This window comes from Hemicordylus capensis, chromosome 4, assembly GCF_027244095.1.
Source record: "Hemicordylus capensis ecotype Gifberg chromosome 4, rHemCap1.1.pri, whole genome shotgun sequence".
NCBI lineage: Eukaryota > Metazoa > Chordata > Lepidosauria > Squamata > Cordylidae > Hemicordylus > Hemicordylus capensis.
The window spans coordinates 222,208,531-222,236,351 of record NC_069660.1 but is presented as its reverse complement, the minus strand read 5'-3'; the positions used below and the strand labels follow the sequence as shown (position 1 = coordinate 222,236,351).

General features: G+C 43.2%; 1 long non-coding RNA gene across 1 annotated transcript; it reads left to right on the top strand.

The window, feature by feature from the left end:
- The first annotated feature begins 1,066 nt into the window (after positions 1-1,066).
- Positions 1,067-24,291, top strand: LOC128324061 (uncharacterized). Its single transcript, XR_008306610.1, has 3 exons — positions 1,067-1,346; positions 20,185-20,236; positions 22,979-24,291. It is a non-coding gene; the product is annotated as an uncharacterized LOC128324061 (long non-coding RNA).
- The last annotated feature ends 3,530 nt before the right edge of the window (positions 24,292-27,821 follow it).

Here is a 27,821-nt window from a genome sequence, read left to right as displayed (position 1 = left end):
ACCCTGTGAAGTAGGTTAGGCTGAGAGAGAAGTGACTGGCCCAGAGTCACCCAGCTAGTTTCATGGCTGAATGGGGATTTGAACTCGGGTCTCCCCGGTCCTAGTCCAGTATTTAGTTTGTGTGTCAGTCAGATGTATGTTGGGGCGGGGGCGGGGGGCGCGGCGGTGGGGGGGCATTTCAGTGCTTGCCCTGGGCGCCGTTTTCCCTAGTTACGCCTCTGCTCCCCGCCACCCCATGTATTTGAATTCATTGACATGCTCTGGGATCTTAATTATATCATAAGTAGACCTCATAATAAACAGTTCCATCAAATGATTTTTGTGTGTGTAAAACAAATAGATTAATTTTTGTTAGGCAGTATAAACATTTAATAAATAAAATGTAGGCTATATGTCCTCTGCACTTTATAGTATGGTATTTGTACTTCCTTTTAGTTCAAAAGTTGGATTTGTGCCATTGGCTTTCCTATGATGAGCTCCTGAATAAATATTGGGAATTACTTCTTATGTTACACAACTTTCCCTCAATGAGCTGAGAATGGTGTTTTATTCTCATACATTGTGACATATGCTGGGCTAAGAGATGGTGATTTGCCCAAGGTCACATAGTGAGCTGATGGCCTAGCTGGTGGAACAGGGACGTACCGTTAATTACACAAAGGGAGACAAATGTCTCCTTGCCCGCAGCCTCTGAGCTCGCTCCCCCCCACCACCACCAGGCCAGTCCTTGCCCTCTGCTCAGACTGGCCCACTGGGCAACTGGACACATTCCCGGCTCTGCCCCTCACCACCTCTCCATGGCCCAGCACCATTACCAGTCAAGTTCAGCTTGTATTTAGCTGGGAACAGGAAGTTCCCTGTTCCAAGCATCCCACGGAGCTGGGAACAGGAAGTTCCCTGTTCAAAGCATCCTACAGGGGGCGCCATCACACTGTGGATGCCATCATGAGTGCCCAGTAGCATTCAGTACTACTGGTTACTCAAGATGGTGTCCGCAGTGCAATGTTACCCCCCACAGGATGCTGGGAATAGGGAACTTCCTGTTCCCAGCTAGCTACTCAAGCAAAGCTTTACCGGCAGCAGAGACAGCATGGTTGTCTCTGTTTGATAGAGCCCAGGTGCCGGGCCACAGAAAGGTGGCAGGAGGTAGCAAGAGACTGTGGGAGGGGCAGGTAAGACCTTCTCTTCCCAATATAAAGTTCCTGCCCAGCATGCTGCCTGCGAAGCTGCCTCAGCCTGAAAGACAGACCCAGCAAGGCGAGGATGGATTTCCCCACTCCCTTTACTGTCAGTTTAAAGATAAGAGCAACTATTGTATCTGGGTTCCTGTCCGATATATTCAACTAGTAAGTGAGACCTGTTGTTTGAGCAAAGTCATTGTGCATAGATTGCACAGATAAAGGACTTAAATATAGATAATAGATTTTTCAAAAAAAAATTAATGTGCTTGCAAAAGTGAAGTAAAAGAACAGTGAAATTCGTAGGATTCAACTTCAAATGTTTTTCATTTTATTGAATAATGACTATACATGGTAAATGTGAATCTGAGAAAGATCTGCTTCTTTGGGGCATGATGTGGTTTGGGAATTACCGATATGACTGAGCGGTGAACATCTGTTGAGAACAATGACAGTTAAAATCTCCTCGTTATCTTGAGGATTTCTTCTTAAAAAATACAAGCAACATGTTATTTAAACACACACATACAGCATATTATGGTGAGTGTAAAGTAGTGCATTCAACTAATTTCAGTGGCAGGATTGTTCATGCTAAATTTGGTATGTGTAGGTCATTAGGGCTGCCTTACGTGGTGCAGCGGGGAAATGGTTGACTAACAAGCAGAAGGTTGCTGGTTCGAATCCCTGCTGGTACTATATCAGGCAGCAGTGATATAGGAAGATGCTGAAAGGCATCATCTCATACTGGGAGGAGGCAATGGTCCTGTATTCTACCAAAGAAAACCACAGGGCTCTGTGGGCACCAGGAGTTGAAATCGACCTGACAGCTCACTTTACTTTAGGTCATTAGGAAGTATGACTGCAGTTTCCACAAATTATCCAAAATAATATTATGGATAGTTTAACTATAACCTACACTCAGTGGCCACCATCCAGCTTTGAGTTAAATGTTGAGAATCGAAGTGTCTTCCTTCAATGTGTGAATAACTACAGCTCTGTATGTGTGTATAATGATTGTACATGTGTTGAATATAACAGGTCGAGTAGGACTTGTTAGGAGTATTTGTCCACTTGTCTGCAAGTAGACACATTTTGAATAGTTCCTTTCTAATTTCTGCCTTGTGTTTGTAGGGGTGTTTTGTTATCATGTAACTGATAGTGCAAAAATGCATGTTAAGAGATGCTTCTCAATTTAGTTGTGTTTGCATAGTGATAGCAAGTAGGTCCCTATTTTCAGCAGTGAAATGTGGGAGGGTGTGGAACGTAAGAAGCTGTCGTCCTGTGTATTGGTGATTCCTATGTATTGCAGGACTGACCGATTTTCATGGAAATGAAAATGCAGAGCCCTGCCATCTGTGTGTACCCAATTTCAGAACTCTAAGCCCAGCCATTCTGGAAAAATAAGGGGGGCATGTTGCACTTTTCATGAAGGCAAAGGGCTGATTCCTTCACATTGGAGTGGAGTGATGATCCAAGGGGCGGAGTGGCACTTCAGTTCCAGAAGTGTTTGTAATTTTCTGCCATGAAACAAGCCACTTTTTTGAAGTTTTGTTTTTTTAATTAAAAAATCGATGAAACCAAAGAATACTCCCACCCATTCTGCTCAAAACCCAGCGCCCTCCCCACATACATTCCGCCGCCCCCTCAGTGCCCCCAGTCCAGTCCCCCTCCTTCCAGTCCCATAGCCAGGAGTGAGGGCAATAGCGGGCCTTGTCACCTCAAAAGTTTCTCTCCCCCCCCCAGCTGAGTTGTGGTCCCCCCAAGCAAGTTCTCTGTGACTCCTGATTTCTCTGTTGTCAGTTGGGAGGAGAGCGGCTACAGCAGCAGAGAAAGGAAAGGCTTAAAGCAGCCCTGTCTTTCAGCAGTAGGTGTGTGTGTGTGTGTGTGTGTGTGTGTGTGTGTGTGTGTGTGTGTGAGTGTGTGAGAGAGAGAGAGAGAGAGAGAGAGAGAGAGAGAGAGAGATTCTATCCCCAATTGAAAACCTTCCTTTATGTGTCCCCCTGCCCCAAGCCCTTGTTTGTGCCTGAGCTATTTTTAAATTTTTTAATATGATTTTAAATGATTGGGTTCTTTCCTCTAAGTCCTGATGACCCATGTGATCTTCCCCTCAGAACTTGCAATGAGTCATTTTCCTCTATATAGAAAGGAAAGAGGGGGTGGTGGCAGGGGATTTATTGGTTGTTTGTTTGATGGTGGTTGTTGAAAATATATCCAATTGTTTTTCAACCAAACAAGTTCTCCAAAAAAAAAGTCCCTTGATCCCAGAATGGCTCACAATACTTGAGGGTTGAGGAAGAGTAGAGCTAGAAAGAGAAACTAGCATCCAGGATTGTTTGCTAATTTTAAACTGTGGTTTGCCTGGATATCCCTTCATCTGCCTTTTCCAAATGAAAAATATTGTTGTTGTTGTTTAAAAAATCCAGCCATGCTATAGCCGTGACAAGAATAGTTGAGCTTGGAACTGAAGTTTCCTTTGGAACCCACCGAAGGGGAGGAGAGCTGGTCTTGTGGTAAAGGTACAATTGTGCCGTCGAGTCGGTGTTGACTCCTGGTGACCACAGAGCCATGAGGTTTTCTTTGGTAGAATACCGGAGGAGTTTACCATTGCCATCTCCCGTGCAGTATAAAATGATGCCTTTCAGCATCTTCCTATATCACTGCTGCCTGAATATAGGTGTTTCCATAGTCTAGGAAACATACCAGTGGGGATTCAATCCAGCAACCTCTGGCTCCCTAGGCAAGTTACTTCCCTGCCGCACCATTTGGTGGCAGCAAGCACAGAGGCGTAACTATAGGGGGGGCAGGGGGGGCACGTGCCCCGGGCGCCATCTTTTCTGGTCACGTGGGGGGCGCCGCCATGACCAAAAAAATTTTTTTTGTTAATTTTTTTTTAAAAAATTTGTTAATACAAATGTTTCCTGCTCAGTGCAGCAGCGCTGCAGCAGTCAAGGGAGCACGTCGGCGCCCCCTCCCCCATGAGTGGTCCCTTCCGCACCCCCCGCGCCCCCCCCCATTGCTCTGCTGGTGCCTGGCGGCCAGTCAGTGGCCTGGCTTGGCGGCGGCGGCGGGCGCTTGTGAGGAAAAACCTAAGTATAATGTAGTATGTTGGGGGGGGCGCCATTTCAGTGCTTGCCCCAGGCGCCGTTTTCCCTAGTTACGCCTCTGAGCAAGCATGAATTGCCCCCTTGTATTTCACAAAGACGATACTGTTGTATTATTTGCTTCTGCTGTTGTTTACACCTTGTAACTGTAGTCTCTTGTCCTCTGTTAATCTGCTACACTATATTACACATGTCCTTAATGTTCTTCTGCAGCAGAGACATGGGGCTAGGAGAAGGAGAGGAAGGCAGTGAGGGGCCAATTTTAAAATCTCATCTCCAGGCCCACTCCAACCTTGGTACGCCCCTGTGGTGGAATACTATTATACAGGACTTTTCTTCATTCCGAACAGGGGCGGATCTACAATTGAGCAAATGAGTGTAATGAACATAGGTCACCACTAGGGGGGAGCCACACCTGAATTTCCAACTTAAATAATAATTTCCCTATAGAGATCAATGAGAAACACAAAAATGTTAATAACTTTCTAATGGCTGGGCAGAAAGCTCTGAAATTTCACATGGTGTTCCTACATGCCCTTCTTTTCCCAATTAGCATCTCCGATCCAAAGTGTTGACTTGACTTGCATTCTGCCTTCATTATCATATACCTTTATTTTGAAAGCAATCGGTGTGTCTGCAAGGCCACAGGCAACCCCTGCTTTTTAAAATACTTTGAGCTTAGATTGACCATAAAGTAAATAAAACTTCTTTCTGGAAAGTGTCACTCAAACACCTTTATAAATGCACTTGTCAAGTCTACTGCTCTAATTGAATGGATGCACTTGGAACTCATAATGGTTCAATATGTGCTTGGATTAATAAATGCTGTTTAATTTGACTTTGCCTTCTCCTAATATCACTGCTGGAAGGCTTCCTTTATGTTTGGCATCAAATAGCAAAGTAGTTGAAAATGCCTCTGCATGTTTATGTAACCCCCATTTTCCTGTCCTTGCACTTGGATGCATGCTGTGACTGATCACAAGGGAACCCAACTGTGCCATCCCTTTTCACAGGAACTTTCTGCTAGCTCAACAGTATAAGGTCATTCAACTAACATCCTCCTTGGCTGTGACTTGAGTTGCTGTCCTAGAAAACAGTAGTGGGTTTGACTATGTATACCTGAACCAGCGCTCTGGCTGCCAAAAAAAGAAGTGTTTGAACTAAACTAGCCACCTCAGCAAAGTCACCTTTTAATTCACCCTTTTGTGGCTGAAATGCTCTTTCATGCTGAAAATTGTATCATCTGCAGTTCCTTACCCTTTCTCAAAAATTTAGCACTTGACATTTAAAAAAACACAGAGACTTCATAGAGTTCCTTCATGAACATGTGAGAAAACAAATATAAGTTTGAAACAGATTCTGCTTTCAGCGTAGCTCCTGTTTGTATTCATGCTTGCCTCTGATTATGAATATCTTGCATTTTCACCGCTCTTTTGCCATGTTGCTGTTGGAAATATGCAGTGCCTAGAAGTTTTCTCAGTGCCATTTCATTCCCGGGGTAGAGAGATGATCTGATGTGAAATATTATAGAGCCAGAACAATTTAATAATGGAAACACCACTCTTCAGTGCCTTGAAACTGTGTGTCCTTCAGTTACCAGAAGGGTTATTAGAATTACCTAGACAAAGTTATGCTGTTCTAAAGGCTTCTGGATTGGGTGGCCCACTCACTGTTACTGTGCATTTTCCACCTTGTCATCACACTCCTCTCATCTGCTTGGAGCCCTACACATGTAGAAGATTAAGGCGGGGGGGGGGAGGAACAGGTGAACCACAGCAACACTGTGATTCAGGAGAGCAAGATTTACAGAGTCTCTAAGTTCTCCTGCTTATCACAGAAACAGCCAAACCACTCTCTCTGGTAGTAGTTTGCGGCCTTTAATTCTTGTGTTCCTTGCAGCAGAGAGCATATGACATGTGAAGAGAGAGATTCATGCTGTCAAACACTCAAGAATACACAAGAGGAAAGCAATTGGTCACAACCCCCTGAAGCATGTATACATACAGCAGGGTTGGAAATGCCAATTATCCTTTTACAAGTTTTGTATGTGCCTTGCAGGGAGCACCAGTAAATATACAGACCATCATGAAATATAAGTAGTCATCTAAGAGTATAAGAATCTCTATCCAGGCCAATGTCTGACAGTCTTGAGCACCTGAGAGGATCACAATACTGGATAAAACTAAAAAAAAAATTTCTAGTAAAAGTGAGGAGATTTGTTCAATTATTATTGCACAAGGTTAAATGCAGAGTTTTTCTAAATCTACTAACAAGTGCCTCTGGAGAGCAGTAATGTTTCAAGTGTATGCTGAACAAAGGAAGGTGGTGACATAAAGCAACAAAGGAGAGCTTTGAAAATACTAGCTCCATTGCCTTAAATACAGTAAGAAAGTTCTTCTCAAACTGTTGAGTGCACAGTAGAAGAAAGAAATTTAATCTGCCTCCAAAGTTATGCCACTGTGCTCTCTAGGATTCTAAGAGTAAGTGTCCTATCTTGTTTTCTTTGTTGGCATTTTTATCTATTGAAGCTGGTTTTGAAAAGAATTCTGTTATCTATGGATTCTAAATCTTGTACAGCAGATAAATGGATATTGTGCCTACTGGAGTTCTGTTGTTGCAAATTGGCCAATATTATTATTTCCTGAATAACAATGTAAGTCACCTCAAGTATCCTGCTGAAGTAACATCCCTCAGCAAGTGAGAAGAGTGAGTGGGAGCAGGAGAGAGAGGGGCGGGGGACAAAAATCAAACACAGGATTAAGTTGAAAGAGGCCACAATTTGATTGCTTACAGCTTCCATACATCTGGTGTCATATGAGCAGGGACCTTTCAGTTTTACCGACAGCCTGTCTATTGACAGTAGAACCTAACAGTGACTCGAAAGGGGAAATGTTTTAAGATGCTGGATGGTGCACACACCTTGAGCTGTCCGTTGCCACCAGCATGAGAGTGTGGCCAACCAGCTCCATTAGCTCCAACTCCAAGCCACCTCAGCCACCCCCATGAGGCTTTTTTTTTTTTAAAGGAAGCCCAGCCTTGTTTACTTTCACAAGCCTTTGGATTGCTTGCCAATACCCAAGCATCAGTGTGACAGAGAGAACTTGAAAATTGCCATGACAACAACTGCCATGTGTAGTAGCTGGAAGGAGGAACCTTTGCTGGAAGGAAGGCAAAATCTTATCCTTAAAAATTCGTCCTACTACACCCATGAAGCAAGGTGAAGTCCACAACAAAGGGACAAACAAATCTGCAAATTTGCATCATACTGGAAAGTGGGGAGATAAAGCAAAATAATCACTGGGTCTTCACTGAGATCAAGTCCCTTTTTATCTTCCAGATACAGGCCAGAGAGAAGCCTTTCTCCAGTCCACCCTGCTTGTCTCTTCTTTCGAGCACCCAGCACTGAGATGATTGGCTGGAGGGTGGAGCTTTTTCAGCCAGCAGCTCAGCAAGCCTGCAGGCCCTCAATGGAAGAGTAACCAGCTGCAGTACCAGCTGCCTCATCATTCTTCCTCCACCACTGTGCTAGGCACAAAATGCACCCCACTGAAGGACAGGGTCTGGTTCTTGATTGTGGCGTTTTATTTGTTTAACACCAAAGTGTCTCCCCATTAGGCATGTGAATCTCCCATGTATTATTATTTAGACCTCAGCTATATTGATACTTTTAATATATATTTAAAAAGTTAAACTTAAATTAATTTACTACAGCAAGGAGAACTGAGTTTCGCATACAATGAGGCACATATTTGTTTTTCTCCTTTATTTGCTACTAGTAGGTGAGGCCTGCCATTAACCAGACAAAGTCATTTTGTGTAGATAACACTTATAGGAAAATTCAAGAAATTAAATATATGTAATATAATTTTTTATTAATGTGCTTGTAAAAGAGCAGTTTGAAATTTGTAGAATTTCAGCTTTAAACATTATTCATTTTATTTAATAATGGCTATATATGTAAATTTGAAACTGAATCTGAGAAAGATCTTCTGCCTTGCTTGGTCATGATGTCATTTTGGAATTATTGATCTGATTATTGAGTGTTAAAAATCTGTTGAGAACCAATAGCAGTGAAAATATAATTATATCCAGAATTTATTCTTTTTAAAAAAAAAAAAAAATTTAAACCTTCTCCAAACTTGTTCTGGTGTAAAAAGCAGTTTGTTTAGCTAATTTAAGTGGCAGGATTGTTCATACAAAATTTGGTAGGTAAAATCTGTAGGCAATTGGGAAATATGATATTCAGAATTGCTTTTTTAAAACAACAAAATTATGTAATTTTCCATGGAGCATATTCTGGTGTAAAAAGTAGTGTATTCAGCTAATTTCAGTGGCAGGATTGTGTATACAAAATTTGGTATCTGTAGGTCATCTAGAATGACTTTATTTTGCACATACATACATACTTACTGTAGTGATCAGCCTCCCCTCCCTCTAAAGAGTTAACAGGGAGTGAACCTGGAGGTAGAAGAGCTCAGTTATAACAGCAAAGACATGGCCGAGGGCCGATTGTGGAACCGATCACGAACTGCTCATGTGCAAGTTCCAAGTCAAGCTATAGTGGAAAAACAAAGCTATCCAGCTTCCACGATATGATCTTGAGAATGTACCCACCATTTTCAAGGAGAACATCAGAAACCGCTTTGAAGTTCTGAACCTCATTGACAGGGAACCAGAGGAACTGTGGAATGAAATCAAAGTTGTTAAGAATGAATGTGAAAAGAGACTGCCTAAGACCAAGAAACAGAAGAAAGCAAAATGGATGTCAGAACAGACGGTGGAAATTCCCCAGAAGAGGAGAGAAGCCAAACTCAAGAAAGATAAAGACCTCAGGAAGGAACTTAATAGGGAATTTCAGAAAGCTGTTAGACGAGACAAGGAGCAATACTACAATGACATCTATAAACACCTTGAGGATGGAAATAGACATGGAAAAACAAGGCAAGTTTTCCAAAATATCTCTGAACTCAGAAGGAGGTTCCAACCTTGAATTGGTATGTTAAGGGATGCCAAAGGACAGATAGTAACTGATTCAGAGAAGATCAGAGATGGGAGGAGTATACTGAAAATCTGTACAGCAGGTATGTCAATGTCCAAGATAATCTAGAAGATACAGGTGAAACTTGGAAAATTAGAATATCGTGCAAAAGTCCATTAATTTCAGTAATGCAAATTAAAAGGTGAAACTGATATATGAGACAGACGCATTACATGCAAAGCGAGATAAGTCAAGCCTTAATTTGTTATAATTGTGATGATCATGGCGTACAGCTCATGAAAACCCCAAATCCACAATCTCAGAAAATTAGAATATTACATGGAACCAAGAAGACAAGGATTGAAGAATAGAACAATATCGGACCTCTGAAAAGTATAAGCATGCATATGTATTCAGTACTTGGTTTGGGCCCCTTTTGCAGCAATTACTGCCTCAATGCAGCGTGGCATGGATGCTATCAGCCTGTGGCACTGCTGAGGTATTATGGAAGACCAGGATGCTTCATTAGCGGCCTTCAGCAATTCTGCATTGTTTGGTCTCATGTCTCTCATCCTTCTCTTGGCAATGCCCCATAGATTCTCTATGGGGTCAGGTCAGGCAAGTTTGCTGGCCAATCAAGCACAGTACACTGTATACTTTTCAGAGGTCCGATATTGTTCTATTCTTCAATCCTTGTCTTCTTGGTTCCATGTAATATTCTAATTTTCTGAGATTGTGGATTTGGGGTTTTCATGAGTTGTACGCCATGATCATCACAATTATAACAAATTAAGGCTTGACTTATCTCGCTTTGCATGTAATGCATCTGTCTCATATATCAGTTTCACCTTTTAATTTGCATTATTGAAATTAATGGACTTTTGCACGATATTCTAATTTTCCGAGTTTCACCTGTATTCCCTATTTGCAAGAACCTCTAGTACAGGAAGATGAAGGTAGATCAGCACTTGGGTCATTACCAAGTCGTAAGGCTACAGGAATTGATGGAATGGCTACAGAAATAGGCAGGCAACATAAGAACAAAAGAACAGCCCTACTGGATCAGGCCCATAGCCCATCTAGTCCAGCATCCTGTTTCACACAGTGGCCCACCAGATGCCACTGGGAGCCTACAGCAGGAGTTGAGGGCATGCCTTCTCTCCTGCTGTTACTCCCCTGCAACTGGTACCCAGACGCACCCTGCCTTTGAGGCTGGAGGTGGCCTATAGCTCTCAGACTAGTGGCCGTTGATAGACCTTTCTGCCATGAAGTTACCCAAAACCTTCTTAAAGCCATCCAGGTTGCTAGCTGTCACCACATCTTGTGGCACAGAATTCCACAAGTAGACTATGTGTTGTGTGAAAAAATATTTCCGTTTGCTGGTCCTAAATTTCCAGGCAATCAATTTCATGGGATGACCCCTGGTTCTAGTGTTATGTGAGAGGGAGAAGAATTTATCTCTATCCACTTTCTCTACTCCATGCATGATTTTATAGACCTCTATCATGTCTCCCTGCAGTCGTCTTTTTTCTAAACTAAATAGCCCCAGGTGTTGTAGTCTTGCCTCATAAGAAAGGTGCTCTATCTAGGCCCCTGATAACCTCGGTTGCCCTCTTCTGCACCTTTCCCCATTCTACAATGTCCTTTTTTAGATGTGGTGACCAGAATTGTACACAGTACTGCAGGTGTGGCCGCACCACAGTTTGGTATAAGGGTATTATGATGTCAGCAGCTTTATTTTCAATCCCCTTCCTAATGATCCCTAACATGGAATTGGCCTTTTTCACAGCTGCTGCACATTGAGTTAACACTTTCAATGAGCTGTCCATCACGACCCCAAGATCCTTCTCTTGGTCAGTCACCAACAGCTCAGATCCCATCAACATATACTTGAAGTTGGGGTTCGTCGTCCCAATGTGCATCCCTTTACACTTGACAACATTGAAGCGCATTTGCCATTTTGTCACCCACTCTCCTCGTTTGGAGAGATCCTTTTGGAGCTCCTCACCATCTGTTTTGGATTTCATTGCCCGGTAGAGTTTGGCATCATCTGCAAATTTGGCCACTCACTGCTTACCCCTACTTCTAGATCATTTATGTATAAATTAAAAAGCACCTGTTCCAGTATAGATCCCTGGGGGACCCCACTTCTTACTTCCCTCCATTGTGAAAACTCTCCATTTATCCCTGCACTCTGTTTCCTATCCTTCAACCAGTTAGCAATCTACATATGTACTTGTCCCCTTATCCCATGATTGCTAAGTTTTCTCAGGAGTCTTTGATGAGGAACTTTGTCAAAAGCTTTTTGGAAGTCCAGGTAGACTATGTCAACTGGATCACCCTTATCCACATACTTGTTGATAATCTCAAAGAGCTCCAGAAGGTTTGGGAGGCAAGACTTACCTTTGCAGAAGCCATGCTGGTTCTCTCCCAGCAGGGCCTGTTCTTCTATGTGCTTTACAGTTTTATCCTTGAGGATGATTTCCATCAATTTGCCGGGAACGTACGTCAAGCTAACCAGCCTGTAATTTCCCGGATCGCCCCTGGATCCATTTATGAAAATCAGTGTTACATTTGCTACTTTCCAGTCCTCTGGTACAGAGCCTGATTGCAGGGATCTATTATATTAATTCTTCTGGGTGTGCCTTGGAATGTGCGTCCCGGTGCCCAGCTGATTTGCTGGGTGATGGAGTTGCCTGATTGGCTGGGGCGCACCTAGGAGAATTGGCCAGCCGGGCGACTGTGGAGCCAAGGCGGGAGCAGGCCTGGCCGCAGCAGCGGTGGGCCAGGCCAGGCTGCAGCGGCGGTTGCTGTGGGCCCGGCCGCGGAGGCGAGGCCAGGCGCAGCGGTGGGCCCGGCCGCAGAGGCAGCACTTGGCCCAGCAGCCTGAGCCTGGCACTCGGCCCTGCCAAAGAATGGAGCGGGGGGGGGGGGAGAGGTCGCCAGCCCCAAAGAGCACACAGATGCTCTGTGTGGGAGTTGGGACTGGCACTGGGAGGCAAGCAGCGGCTGCGGAGCCGGCGCTTGGTCCGGCAGCAGCTGCGGAGGCCAAGTGGTGGTGGGCCTGGCCGTGGTGGCGAAGCGGTGCCGGGCCCGGCCCGCCCACCCACACATGGAGGCCAGGCGGTGGCGGGCTCGGCCGCAGAGGCGCCAGTTGAGACAAGGCACCCGGGGGAGGCCGGGGCAGGAGGGAATCAGGTGGCAGGACTTCCCTGTTCACCACCTGGGAGGAGGAACAGCGGCTGTGGGGCCCTTTTCGGCCGCCCGTCACTTTAAGGAGGGCCTGGCCTGTGGCAGCGGAGGTAAAGGACTCAGTGCAGGGAGGGGAGGGCAAGAGAGAGGTAGAGGGGGAAGGGCAAGAGAGTGGGGAAGGGGGAAGGGCAAGAGAGTGGGGCAGGGGAGGAGAGAGCAAAAGAGGGGGAGGGTAAAAGGGCAAGAGAGAGTGGGGCAGGGGGAGGGCAAGAGAGAGTGGGGTAGGGGTCAGGGGGAGGGGAGGCAGGAGAGAGTGGGGAGGGAGGGGCAGGGAGGGCAAGAGAGAATTGGGTGGGAGGGGGAGGGGGAAAGAGAGCAGGGAGGGAGGGGGGCTGGAGGGAAGGGAGAACAGCCGGCCCCAAAGAGCGCACAGATGCTCTGTGTGGGTCGGCTAGTAAGTTATATATTTTAGCAAGGAGGTCGGCAATTTTACATTTGAGTTCTTTGAGGACTCTTGGATGGATGCCGTCTAGCCCTGGCGATTTGCTAGTTTTCATTTCCCCACCCCCAGACAGTTTAGAACAGCATCTCTCGTCACTGCTGTCTGACTCAGTTCTTTAGCCTCCGTCCCTGAAAAGCCTGTTTCAGGAACAGGTATATGCTCAGTATCCTCTGCCATGAAGACAGACACAAAGAACTCATTTAGCTTCTCTGCAACCTCCATATCCTCCTTAATAATCCCTTTCACTCCCTCATTATCCAAGGGTCCAACCGCCTCCCTGGCAAGTTTCCTGCATCTGATGTATTTAAAGAAGTTTTTGTTATTCCTCTTGATACTTTTAGCTAAATGTTCCTGAAACTCTCTTTCTGCCTCCCTTATTGTCACCTTGCATTTCTTTTGCCAGAGTTTGTGTTGCTTTCTGTTCTCCTCATTTGGGCAGGCCTCCCAATTTTGGAAGGAAGTCTTCTTCCCTTTTATGGCTTCCTTGACATTACCTGTTAGCCACGCTGGCATCCTCCTGGACTTAGTGGTACCTTTCCTCCTTTTGGGTATAAAATCTAACTGAGCTTCTAGTATTGTGGTTTTGAGTAAACTCCATGCATTCTGGAGCGAAGTGACTCTCCTGATTTTCCCTTTCAGCTTTCTCTTCACCATACTCTTCATTTTGGAAAAGTTTCCTCTTCTGAAATTCAAAGTGTCTGTGTTAGACTTCCTTGGTGATTCTCTCCCCGCGTATGCTGAATTTGATCACACTATGGTCACTGTTCCCTAAAGAGTCAATGACACTGACATCCCGTACCAGGTCCTAGGTGCCACTCAGGATTAAGTCCAAGGTCGCCTTCTTTCTTGTTGGTTCCAGTGCCAACTGTTCTAGGGCACAGTCATTCAGCATATCTAGAAATTTGACCTCTGTGTCATTACCTGACTGCGAATTTACGTAGTCTATGTGTGGGTTATTAAAGTCACCCATTATTACTGCCCTCCTTGACCCCTCGCAGATTTCCTTCTGCAACTCCCAGTCACTGTCCGCATTTTGATCAGGAGGGCAATAGCACGTCCCCAGTAGCACATTTCCTTTCAGGCCTTGTATTGTCACCCACAGGGTTTCTGTGGAGGACTCTGGTCCACCTAGGTTTTCTAGCTTGTTAGATTCTATCCCTTCTTTAACATACAGTGCTACTCCACCTCCAAAGTGCCCCTCCCTGTCCTTTTGATAGAGTTTATATCCAGGGATAACAGTGTCCCACTGGTTCTCACTGTTCCACCCTGTTTCTGTTATGCCCACTATATCTATTTCTGTGTTGGCAACCAAGCACTCCAACTCACCCATCTTGGCTCAGAGGCTTCTGGCATTAGCATATAAGCACCTATATGTTGAATCTCTTCCCTGGTGTCTGCTATCTTTCTTTTGACGCTTTGACTGGCACAGCCTTCTGTCTGCTCTTTATATGGTTTTGCTCTGTTTTATCTGAATCCTCTGCACCTTCACACTTTAAGGCATGGCATTTGCTGAACCGGATACTGTCCAGCTCCTGTCGGCTATTCCCCAGGCATCATTTTAAAAGCCTTTTTGATTTTAAGTGCCAGCAGTCTGGTTCCATCTTGGTTCAAATGCAGCCTATCTCTTTTGTACAGGCCTTGCTTGCCCCAAAATGTGTCCCAGTGCCTAACAAATCTAAACCCCTCCTCCCGGTACCAACGTCTCATCCACGCATTGAAACCCCTCAGCTCCGCCTGTCTCACAGGACCCACATCAGTCAAGGTTCTAACGAAAATTCAAGGTCGATTCGAGGTTGAATCAGTCAAGGTTCTAACCAAACTATGCCAGCAAATTTGGAGAGCAACACAGTGGCCAACAGATTGGAAGAGGTCTGTCTACATACCCATACCAAAGAAAGGAGACTGTACAAATTAGAGCCCTATGTGGGAAAGGAAATGACGGATGTTCAAGCTGGTTTCAGAAAAGGCCGGGGAACAAGAGACATCATTGCTGATGCACGCTGGATAACTGAGAAAGCCAAAGAATACCAGAAAGAAGTCAATATGTGCTTTATTAACTATAGAAAAGCCTTCAGTTGCATCAACTATATCGAGTTGTGGAATATCCTTAGGGAAATGGGTGTCCCAGAACATCTCATTGTTCTCATGAAAAACCTATACACAGGGCAGGAAGCCACAGTCCAGACAGAACATGGTGAAACAGACTGGTTCCAGATCGACAAAGGAGTAAGACAAGGCTGTATACTTTCTCCTTCTTTATTCAGTTTATATGCTGAACATATACTAAGAGAAACTGGATTGGAAGAAGGTGAGCATGGTTTTAAAATTGGAGGAAGAAACATCAATAACCTGCACCACACTGATGACACCACTCTGGTAGCTGAGAATGCGGATGATCTGCAAGCTCTAGTAATGAAGGTCATGGAGCACAGTGAAAAAATGGGACTACGGCTAAATGTAAAGAAGACTAAACTAATGACAACGGGTACAGCAACCAGCCTCAGAATTGACAATGAAGACTTGGAAGTGGTGGATAGCTTCTACCTTTTAGGATCGACTGTCAGCAGTAAAGGATCCAGCAGTCAGGAAATACGCCATAGACTAGCACTTGGTAGGGTTGCAATGAAGGCCTTGGAAAAGATATTTAGATGCCATGACGTGTCCTCACCTACAAAGATTAGAATCATTCAGACAATGGTTTTCGCTGTGATACTCTATGGATGCGAAAGCTGGACCTTGAAGAAGCAAGATAGAAAAAGCATTGACACTTTTGAACTTTAGTGCTGGAGAAGACTTTTGAGGATACCATGGACATCCAGGAAACAAACAAATGAATCATAGAACAAATAAATCCAGAATTTTCACTCGAGGCACAAATGACCAAGCTCAAACTATCATACTTCAGACACATTATGTGAAGACCTATCTCCCTTGAGAAGTCTATAATGCTGGGGAAAGTTGAAGGAAAGAGAAGAGTACAACCAGGAGCAAGGTGGATGGAGTCGATTATGACAGCAATGAATGCTCCACTGAGAGACCTTAAAGGTCATGCTGAGGACAGATCATCCTGGAGAGAATCTATCTATGTGGTCGTTAAGAGTTGACCGACTTGATGACACTTAATCAATCAATCAATCAAACCCAGCCCTGATTGTAACACGCAAGGAGATTCTAGGCAAACCATTGTATCTCTGGACCACAAGAAGCAGAATATGGATGAGGTATCAAGGCTTTATGTTCTGTTTATAATTCATACACCTTTGCCACTTGCTTTAAAAAAAAGTGGAATCATCTTGCTATCCTTCACGGCTATTAATAAGCAGGCTTTGAAAAGAGGAGACAGAGAATTAAGTTACCATAAGTAATTTTCCTTCATTTGTACATTTGGTGTTTCTCAAACTTCAGCAGACTTCAGTGCTTTCAGTCTTTTGGCAGCTTCTCTCTTAGAGCTGAAATGAGAACTCCTCTCACTGCTCTGCACAAAGACAAGATTTATATAAGTACTGTCTGAGGTCATGAAGTACTGAGAACTTTGGCTTCTTCCAGCTTCAGAGCAAATAGTCCAGCTTCAGAAGGATTTTCATCAAATAATAGCAGGACATGGAGCCTTAAAAGACACCATCCACTTTTATGAATATATAGTTGCGCTCAGTTCAGGTGTATTTGTTTTAAGTATAGACCATTACAAAAATGGCATAAATTAAACTGAGACACCAACAACAGCTAATAAATAGCACATAGTGTTTCCTGACATGCAATTAAATAGCATTCTCTGCCTCTCTCTCTCTCTGTAATATAGCTGGTACAGAGCATGGATGCACCAGTGCAGCGAGATAGCAGCCTAACAGAACTTCCCAACTAACTGCACTGGTGAAGTAGCAGTTTTTGACACCCTCCTCTTCCCCTGGAAGCCCTCTGTGCCACCTGAAAATATGTCCCCAAGGGTTTCACAGCCCTCAGGGACACACTGTATTTACCTAAATCCAAGACTAGGTTTTCCCCAAGTTCTTTGGTGTTAGAAATCAGGGGGTCATCTTAAATTCAGAGTCCTCTTCCTTTTGGGTGTATAGGTACAATCTATACTTATCCTCTGTTTTTAAAGGGGTTTGCCTTAAGTTCAGAGTCGTCTTATATTTGGATAAATACTGTATTTTCAGGTGGCAAAGAGGGTTTCATGGGGAAGGGGAGGACATTAAAAACTGCTGCTTCCCTGCTGCACCTGTCCAGTTAGCTGGGAAATTCTGTTAGGATGCGATCTTGCTGCATTTGGTGCATCTTCTCTCTGTATGTCGGCCAGTAATAGTTGTGATCTTTCAACAACATACATGAACCTTTTTTCTGAATGTTCACAGTAGTAGGGCAATGAAAGATGGTGTAACAAATCTTTGATTCCTACAGTACCACTGATACAGACTCTTACATGACAGGAGATCTTTTAAGAAATGTGGAGGACATTAAATTAAACCTAAGAAGGGAAGTGCATTTTAGAGATCTGCACAGAACACAGTAGAGCCTATTGTTCCAACAGAATGTCCCCCATTCCGAGTCGGAAAGTTCTGAGTGCCATTTTGGAGTCCAAAATGACACTCTTCTGACCTCTGTACACGTGCAGCAGCCACTTGTGTGGTGGTGCTGACCATGCATATGGCTTCCACACATGTGCAGAGGCTGAAAGAGCACCATTTTGGAGTCCAAAATGGCATTCTGAACTTTCCAAGTGTTCCAACTTGGAATAGGATCATTCCTTCCTGAACTTGGAACAGTCCCTTCATTTGATGGGCATTCTGTTCTGAGCTCAGAACACGCGGAACAGCCCAGTTTGCGATTGGAGCATTCTGACTGCGAACCATTCTGCACATCCCTAGTGCATTCTCAGTTCATGGTTCATGCTGTCAGACAGTCTCTAGGTTTGATGGGGCCCTCAACAAGGTGACTCTGACAGGGCCCCTACCTCTTACTGTGGTGGCAGTTCCTGGCTGTGCCCAATCCTCCTCAAGAGGCCAAGACAAGCATGAATGGTAGGCCCCTCAAGGGGAACTGGGCCCTTGGCAGCTGCCCAAGGGTGCTTACTTCTGACACTGTCTTTGGTTTTCAAACCTGTGGTGGCATTTCAACATGGTATATCACAGAGTTGCCTAAGAATGTGCCAGAAGGCCCAACTCCTTCACCAGTAGGTTCTCCATGTGATATATCATCTGAAGAAAATGAACAGCTGTCTTTTATGAGCAAACTGACTTCAAGTCCTAATACATTAACACTACTTGTAAATAGTGCTGACTATGTGAACAAGGGTGGTATTTACCTCTATTGGGTTCAAAAGCAGCTGAGGCTGTGCAATATTTGAAGAACAAAACAAAATTAATGAGGTCTCCATTGGTGTGGATAAGCTAATGGGTGAAAGAGTGCATATTCAGCATTACTTTAGAAGAGCCAAAACAAAAAGCTTCAATAATGGAAGAAAAACAAAAGGACAGTAGCCAAGATGAAGGATATTGCAAGGTGCAGTTCTAAGCCAATCCCACCCAAACATGGGGTACCCAAAGTATGATCTCTTAACAATAAAATCTCCAGTTTTAGAGCCATGATGGGAACCAGGATCATAAGATGCCAACTGCATAAGCCACTTGGGCACAAATCATGAGAAAAACAACAGAGATAGACACATCTCAAGAGTTATCATTTGCTTTTTGCAACTTCTTTTCTGGGCCATAAATTAGAGTTCCCTTTGTAAACCTGGCTATGTGTCAGATGCAGTGGAGTTAATAAAACCAAGCAGATTGGAACCTACATTTTGAAAAGTAAAAATAGAAATTCAGAAGCCTGTGTGACAGAGAAAGAAATCATGTGGGCAGGTTGTTCAAGAACATTATTGTGGAATGATTTATTTAAAAGCTATACACTCAATAGGAAGATGTCATTTTAAAGAATGCTTTCAGCCTTATTGGGGGGTGTCTCAGGGTTGGTAATCCATAGGTTGATAACGGAGTTATGTGCTGCACTGGTTCTTCAGGCCAATACAATTAAAACCACTTCGAATGTATTTGCTTAGTCTTTGCAGATCGCCACATTTTCTTATTTAATGGCTATCATGTTGGGAAGATGCTTTAAATAGTTCTTAAACAAAAACTCACACAGCTGAGTTTTAGTTATCCTTTGTGACTGTGAGCCAGGAAATGCTATAAACACATGAGGAAGAATAATCTTCTGGAGGTGGGGAAACCTATATTCTGCCCTACGAACCTGCCTTTCTGTTGAGATTAGTGACTGAGGCTCTTTTCTGGATTCCGCCACCACTGGCAGTCAGGTGGATGACTGCTAAAGAGAGGGCCTTTTCTGTGGTGGTATCCTGACTTTGAAATTCCCTAGCTAGTGTGGAAGTTCATCTAGTGCCATCATTACTATCGTTTAGGTGCCAGGCTAACATTGTCCTATTTATCTAAGCTTTTAATTAACAATAATTGATTTTATGATGTTTTATGGTTTGCTGGTTATATTCTGTGCTGCTTTTTATTCTTCAGTATGATTTATTTATATTCTTTATTTTGTGAACCTATTGTAAGCTACCATGTGGAGTTGTTAATAGCTGGAAAGGGACGATATACATTTATTAAATAAACAAGCAAGCTAGCAAGGATGCCCACAACCAGAAAATTCTTTGTCATTTCCAGTACAACTGCTTGTACAAATTAAGCAGCAAGCAGCATTCCAGTGTATAACTTAAAATTTGAACTGAAAAGTAGATTGCCTCAGCACAAGGTGAACATGTAAAAGAATCCTTTGCTTATTCAGCATTTAACTGCTATTGTGGCTTTGGGGACTACCTGAAAGTAATGAGAGACACTAGACCAGGGATTCTCAACGTTGGGTCCCCAGATGTTATTGGACTTCAACTCCCATAATCCCCAACCAAAGGCCATTGGGGCTGTGGATTATGGAAATTGAAGTCCAATAACATCTGGAAACCCAACGTTGAGAATCCCTGCACTAGACCACAGCTGAAGAACCATAGATGGATCGTATCCCAAGGGTGATTTGCAGTATATTTTTCATTGTAAATTGTTATAAAATCAGAAGCTATACATTATACTTTCATCTATTAGAAGCCATTCACTAAACCCTGCTTCACAATCGTTTTTTACCCTCTGGGCCTTGTGCAAAGATAGCTGCATCATAATCTGATAAATTTGAACAGTACTTTGAACTATATTATTAATTTGATTTTTTTTTTTTTAGTGGCCCTTCTATCTGACTTAAAATTCAAGACTCAGCAGTAAAGCATTCGAAGGTACTTCCAGAATTGACTTCCCTGCAGTAACTCTGTTACAAATTAACATTTTTCTTTTTAATGCTTTATTTGCCTCTGCATGCCCCTCCACACTCCCAGCTGATTACCATGAGATCCATCTATTTCAAAAAAACACTGCAACCAACATAGGCTTGGATCCAAAGAAGCATGAGCAGAAGGAGCACTCAGTGCCACTGTTCTGCACACTGTTGTACATGCACTAGTTGGTCCATTGCAAAGCAAGCCCTAATGACTGGAGCATAAACAGTTCCCTATTTGAAAGTATTTGCAGTAGCTTCTGGCAATCTCAGCCACTTTAAAACATCAAATGCCTGACATAACAGCCAGCCCTAATGGCCAGGGTTCAAAAACGTCTCCTTTGAAAAGCAAGATTTCTAATGGTGGACTGTTTGCACTCCAGTCATTAGGACTTCCTTTTAGCATGCCATAAGGAATTTAAACTGTAAGCAAGTTATGCAATCCAGATGAACAAATAGCACATTATGTTGTACAAACAGTTTTGCAAATGGAAGAACATTTCTAGACTTCACTTCACTTCACCCAGTGCTCTCTGATAAGGTGGAAACAGCACTTCCAAGAGTGGAAAAGACTATCCACTAGTAGAAGAGCACCTTTGAATCCAAGCTATACGCACTTATTTGGTGCAGGCTTATTCGTGGGGATACTAGTGGAGGACAGACTAGTAAATCAGAGGGCTAGAGGGTCAAGACATTTGTCATCCCTTCTCCACTGCTCTGATGCTTTCCCTTTGATGTGTAGATTGCTAATCTTAGGGACTTCCTTCCTCTCTCTCTCTCTCTTCCTACCTGCCCGCCTACCTTGCAACATGGCAAGCATCTCTCCCTGCACCATTTGTGCAGAGAAGATGCAGAATTCATCTGCATCCAGCTAGATAGATAGATTAGAGATCCTAACTCCTCACTTTCCTATCTAGAATGGAGTTCCTTAATAAATGCCTTTTATATTGATTTGAAACTATGAATTGGCTCCAAGTTACTTTACTCTCAGCACACACGCATGCTTAACTAATCCGCTGTGTTGTGCCTCTGTGCACTCTGCTATAATGAGAAAAGGGATTCTCTCACCACAGAGAATTTCCAACATAAAACACCATGTGGAACTGTTTATAGTCTAATCTTCTATCTGTCTGATACATTTCTATTTTGCTTTTCATAAAAGTTTTAAGCGGCTTACAATAAAAATCCAGAACAACAATTTCAGTAAAACAATGCCCGACATCCAGCACAATGTTACATCTCTGCAACGCTGCACTGCAGGGCTGCTACACCCTTCAAAGGCAGCATCCGAATTGCGCAAACTGGGCGGTTGCCCAAGCAGCACTTCCGCAGAAGTCTCTGTTGTCTTGAACACGGAAACCTGCACAAGTAGCGCTTCCACAGTTTTTGCCATTCAAGACAATGGGGACATCTCTGGAAGTGCTGCTTGTACAACCGCCCAGTTGGTGCAACCCTGATGCTGCCTTTGAAGGGTGCAGCAGCCCAAGGGCATAACAAGGGGAGAGGGTGCCCGTGTTCACCCCTGTCCCCGGCGGCCCCTCCAAGTGAGGGAGATAATGAAGAAAATAGGGAGGGGTGGAGCCGGGGGACCCTCAGGAGCTAGGGGGGCCCAGGTTCTTTGAACCCATCCACTCAATTATAGCTACGCCCCTGCAGCAGCCCCAGACTGCAGTGTTGCAAAGATGTAACATTGCACTAGATATCGGCCAATATCATAAGACACAACGCTATATATCTATATCAACAAGTAATAAAAGAACCATTCAACAGCACAAGCAAAAAAACCTTAAGGACATGGTTTATAGAGCACCTTACAGAACAAAGAGGTCTTTTGTTTATTTTTCAAAGCAGCAATTTAGGAGGCCTCTCAGATCTCTGTGGAAAGGGAGTTCCATAATTGAAGGGCCATAGCTGAGAAGACTCTGTTCCTTGTAAATATCAGACACATCTTGATGAATGGCAGGCCAGAGAGCAGGGCCTCTGCCATATCAGCTGACTACCTGCATGCTTGACCCTTGACCTTCATGGCTTATTAAATAGCAAAGAGGAAATTTTTAGATGGGTCCAGCAGGTTCTCAATGCCTCATTGAGAGAGGGAGTTGTCCCAGCTTTTTTGAAGAAAGCTATTATTCAACCATTTCTAAAGAAACCCAGTCTGGACCCAGAGGATGTAAACAACTATATGTCTGTTGCCAATATTCTCTTCCTGGGCAAGATGCTTGAGTGTGTAGTGGCTGACCAGCTCCAGAAACTTTTGGAGGAAATAGATTATCTAGATCTATTTCAATCAGGCTTCAGGCCCAGCTTTGGAACAGAAACTGCTTTGGTCACCCTGTAGAATAACCAGTGCACAGAGAGAGAGAGAGAGAGAGAGGAGTGCAACCCAGAATTCTCTTGGATCTCTCAGTGGATTTTGATACTATTGACCATGGTATCCTTTTGGATAGGCTGACCGAGTTGGGTGTAGGAGGTAGTGTTTGGAGGTGGTTCCACTCCTATCTCAAGGCCCATTTCCAAAACGTGGTGCTGGGAGATCACTGCTCAACCCCTTGAGAGTTTTGCATTGGGGTCCCACAGGGTTCCATTCTTTCCCCTATGCTGTTTAACATTTACATGAAACTGCTGGGAGAGGTCATCCAGAGATTTGGCCTGAGGTGTCGTCATTATGCAGATGACACTCATTTGTATCTCTCTTTTTCATCAGACACAGGTGAGGCAGGGACTGTCCTGAATCAGTGCCTGGATGCAGTAATGGACTGGATGAGGGTGAACAAGCTGAGACTCAATCCAGACAAGACAGATGTACTGCTGGTTGGTGGTTCCTCTGCCCGGGTGAATTATATTCAGCATGTTCTAGATGGGGTTGTACTCCCCCTGAAGGACCAAGTTCACAGTTTGGGGGTGCTCATCAATCTGCACTGTCATTAGAGGCTCAAGTAGCCTCTGTGGCTTGGAGCACATTTTATCAGCTTTGGCTGATATGCCAACTGCAACCCTACCTGGACAGAGATAGCCTGGACACAGTTACTCATGCTCTGGTAACATCTCACTTAGATTACTGCAATGCATTGTACATGGGGCTGCCTTTTAAAATGGTCCAGAAACTGCAGCGGGTACAAAATAGGGCTGCAAGATTATTAACTGGGACTGGGTGCTTTGATCACATTATGCCAGTGCTTCATCAGCTGCACTGGCTCCTAGTCTGTTTCCAGGCCCAATTCAAAGTGCTGGTTTTAACCTTTAAAGCCCTAAATGGCTTGGGACCAGGTTACCTGAGAGAGTGCCTTGTCCCATATGTTCTGACCTGGACCTTAAGATCTTCTTCGGAGGCCCTGCTCAGAGTGCTCCTGCCAAACCAGATGAGGTGGATGGCTACTAGGGAGAGGGCCTTTTCGGTAGTTGCACCTCATTTATAGAACAGCCTCCCTAGTGAGGTTCGCCTAGCTTCATCACTTTGTTCTTTTAGACACCCGTTAAAGACCTTTTTGTTCACTCAGGCCTTTCAAATTTTGATTTTTAAATTTGATTTTTAAAACTGATTTCTAAAAAGTTTTTAAATTGCTTTGTATTGTATTTTGTTTCCCCCCCTTTTCGTCTGTTATGATTTAATATGTTATGTTTTTAATTGATGTTTTAATGCTGTATTGAGAACAATTTGTTATTGGGAGGCTATCAAAATTTATTGTCATCATAGTCGTCATCATTATATGTTAGGGACTGAGCAGGTTAATACGGGAATAGCCATCTTTATGGTAGCTTTGTCCCAGATCATAAAGGGCTTTAAAGTTCTAAATCAGTACTTCGAATTAGTTCAGAGAGTGATTTCACATCATAATATGCTATTGCTATGGCAGTCACTTGATTCAATAAACCATAATTAATGTTTGAGCTTTTTTAAAAAAATGTATAGTTAGACTAATGTGTATAAATACAAATATATACAGTACAATACATAGTGAAAAATCCATTTTTCAATGTATTTGAAAATGTATTTGAAAAATGTAAAATAAATTTTAAATAAACTCTACAGAAGAGAAATTTGTGCAAGATGGTATCAGTTATCTAAAAATTATTATTCAATTATTCAATGGAATGTACCCGCTTTTCAGCAAATCTGTCTTCTCCTAATCTTTTTACCATCCTTTGAAAATAAGTTAATTTAGTAATATAGGGAATTGCCGACAGCTTATTAAACCAATTTGAAACTAATGGTGGAATAAGCACTTTCAATTTTGCTGCTATGTTTTGAACATTGTAGAAGCTACTAAAAGGCAAGTAACTGTTTCTAGATTGATGGTTTGAGCTTTAATTGGTTGATTAATCAATTAAATGTGCATAAATAAATTTGCATACAAGTCAAACTATACTGAAGAAAATAGCATACATTATTGCTTGATGATCACAGCTGGTACCATGTTAAAAGAGGCCTTGTCTGCTGTTCATAAGAGAAGATAGAATACCTCTTATAAGATGGCACCTATCACCCTTTGTTTCCCAAAATACTTCCATTTAAAAAACTTTTTAAAAAAATCTGTTGAACAATAAATCAGTCATCCTTTTAACTGAGCAAAATATTTTTAATCCACTAATCTAATCAATCACTTAATAATGCTGCCCTTTACCTATGTAAAGCTATATCAAAAGTCCTTCATACTTTTTCATTTTTCTTTTAAATATTGCTGTACATACTGGGCCCTGTCAGACAAAACATGGAGCCACTGAAGATTCTAACCAAACTTCCAAAAACAAGCAGAGAATCATTTCCGCAGATGACCTGTGGAAATGTGGTTTGTTTTCTTTGGCCCCTCCCTTCTTTGGCAGTGTGGTTTGTTTTCTTTGGCCCCTCCCTCCATCATTCACCCACTCCACGGCTGTTTCTCAGCTGCTCTGTGTCAAGCCTCTTGCAACAAGCTGAGAATAAAGCCTGAAGGTCATTTTGGATACAACACAATAGCAAATTCAGCCACATTTAAAACAAATAAGCCAACCCTTGGTTTCAAAGCTTGGTTTGTTTGATCAAATGGAATCTCTGGTGAATCTGAGAGGCACATTTAAACAGAGAAGCACAGAGAGGATTCTCAAATGCAACCAAAGATCTGCGTTGTGCCTGAAACAGCCTACTGCTTGCTGTTGAAATAACTTCTGAGTAACCAAGGGAGCTTACCGAGTCTTATCCATCAGCTTTTGCTTCCTTTCACTTGCAAACTGACATTACAATTCAACCTAATTTGCATCATAAAGTATTTGAGGAGAAAGTGCCATATACTAATATGCCACATCTAAACAGCCTCAACAAACATTCTTCCAATGATTTCCAAAGGTGTTTTGAATTAATGTAGCTGTTGAACATTTATCATTTTCACCTGTGCACAGAAAAGAAATTAAGAGACTGATCCTATAAAATATTGGGCGCTGAAATCAGATTCAGCAGTCGTTGCAGTCAGAGTTTACTGGCACAGGTATAGCTTTAAACTGAGAGATTACAACATACCAAAGGCCAGCCAGTTTACTTCATAGTTGGATGGAAATCTGTAGGGATGTGCAAAAAATTTCGGGCACAGAACGATCTGTGCCCGAAACGAACAATTTTGGGTGATTCGGGGCTGAACCGAATCACCCCCGATGTCCCCCGATATTTTTTGGGCACGAGCCGAATCACCCGAATTTCGGACCTGAAAAATTCAGGTGATTCGGTTCATGGTTGATTTTTGGCTATTTTTAAAATTTTAGTGACTTTGGGGCAGTTCGGGGGCATAGCATGGGATCTGGGCAAAAGAAGTGGGGTGGGGTGGTAGTGCCTAATGGGTGCAGGCTACCACCCCAATTTCAGGGGGTTTGGACAAAGGGGTGATTTTTTGAGAATTTTTGAAGTTTTAGTGACTTTGGGGCAGTTTGGGGGCAGAAAGTGGATCTGCCCCAAAAGAGTGGGGTGGAGTGGTAGTGCCTAATGGGTGGAGGCTACCACCCCAATTTCAGGGGGATTGGGCAGAGGGCTGATTTTTTGGGAATATTTGAAGTTTGGGTGTCTTTGGGGCAGATTGGGGGGAGAAAGTGGATCTGCCCCAAAGGAGTGGGGTGGGCTGGTAGATAGTGCCTAATGGGTGGAGGCTACCACCCATCCCCAATTTAAGAGTGATTGGGCAGAGGGGTGAATTCTGGTGAATTTATTTTTATGAGGTTTGTCTTCATAAGGTGAAGTGTGCTAAATTGATTACTTCCTCATATTATTCATAGTAAAGGAAAGTGTGAAAAAGTGAAAGTGGGGTCATGAGAGTTGTTTAATTGAAAAAAATCTCATTTGCTATGATAGAATGAGAATGAGAACCCATTCACACCCATTAATGTTCAAAGTACAGAATCTTACTTTACTAAAAAGAACAGATGATCCCAAACACTAACCTAATTAAACATTAGATCATGCCTGGGTAAAGAATAACGGTACGTCGTGACAGAAAGTTGAAAGGCTCAAGAGGTACAAACAACTCTGGGAATGGCATTCCAGAGCCTAGGGGCAATCACAGAGAAGGCTCTGTCCCACATGCATAACTCAAATGGTGTCGGTACATTGCTCAACTTGAAGCAAACTGCTAGCTAGTGCATTTCCTTCAAGATTGGGGAGTTCACCTGGCCTTTGAAAGTGCTCTGGCCACAGCATTTTGCATTAACTGAAACTTTTGAATGCAGTACTCTTCAAGGGCAATGGTGTCCAGTTAGCTTCTAAAATATTAATGGCTCCCATTTAGCATCTGAAATATTTGCTCTTGTAAATTAGCAGCACTTACTACTGCTTTATATTGTAAGTATGTTTAACTAACAAGATTAGATTTCTGCCCCAGTTGGATGTTCTGTTATTTGGTACATTGCCTCCTCTTTTCTGCATTTAAAACTGCCTTAATCTGGAATTCCTAGCGACTGATTAGGACTTACTGTTTATCATGCTATGATTCATTGTCCCAACTTTCAGTGTCTATCCTTAGGCGTGCTTTGAAGTAGGGAATCCTTCCTTAGGAACTCTACCATCAAGAACTGTGGCCTGGAAGGCCTGGCTGGTTTTGCATTCTTTTTTCACCTTGTCTCATTCTCTCCAGTCAGTTATATTCACACCTGCATTTGCCATCTTCCTACTGCTAAGTACTTAATGCTCTGCATTTTCAACTTCTTTGCTGTCCCAGTTGTGTTTTCAATACAACTGAAGATCGGTTATCGGAATTTTTGGGATTTAGCTGACTGGATAGGCACACAGCCAAAAGTGTGATGTTGAAACCAGGACACCCAGTGCCTGAATGCATGCAGTGGATTTTTAATAAGACAAATCTGCAGCAGAGCAATTCCTACAAAAACAAAAAGAGATTTGTCAGAGGACATAGCAGGCAGTTTTGGCTCTTGCTGCACTGGGAGAAAGCTCTGCTCCCTGTGTCTCTTGGAAATAGCTTGTGTCAAGAAACAAAGCAGGCCTTCTCTAATAAATGCAGGTTATTCAGATAAATTAAGAACATGTTCTTCTGACTATGCAGCAGGTTCTACGGCTCTCCTAGATCAATTTCTGT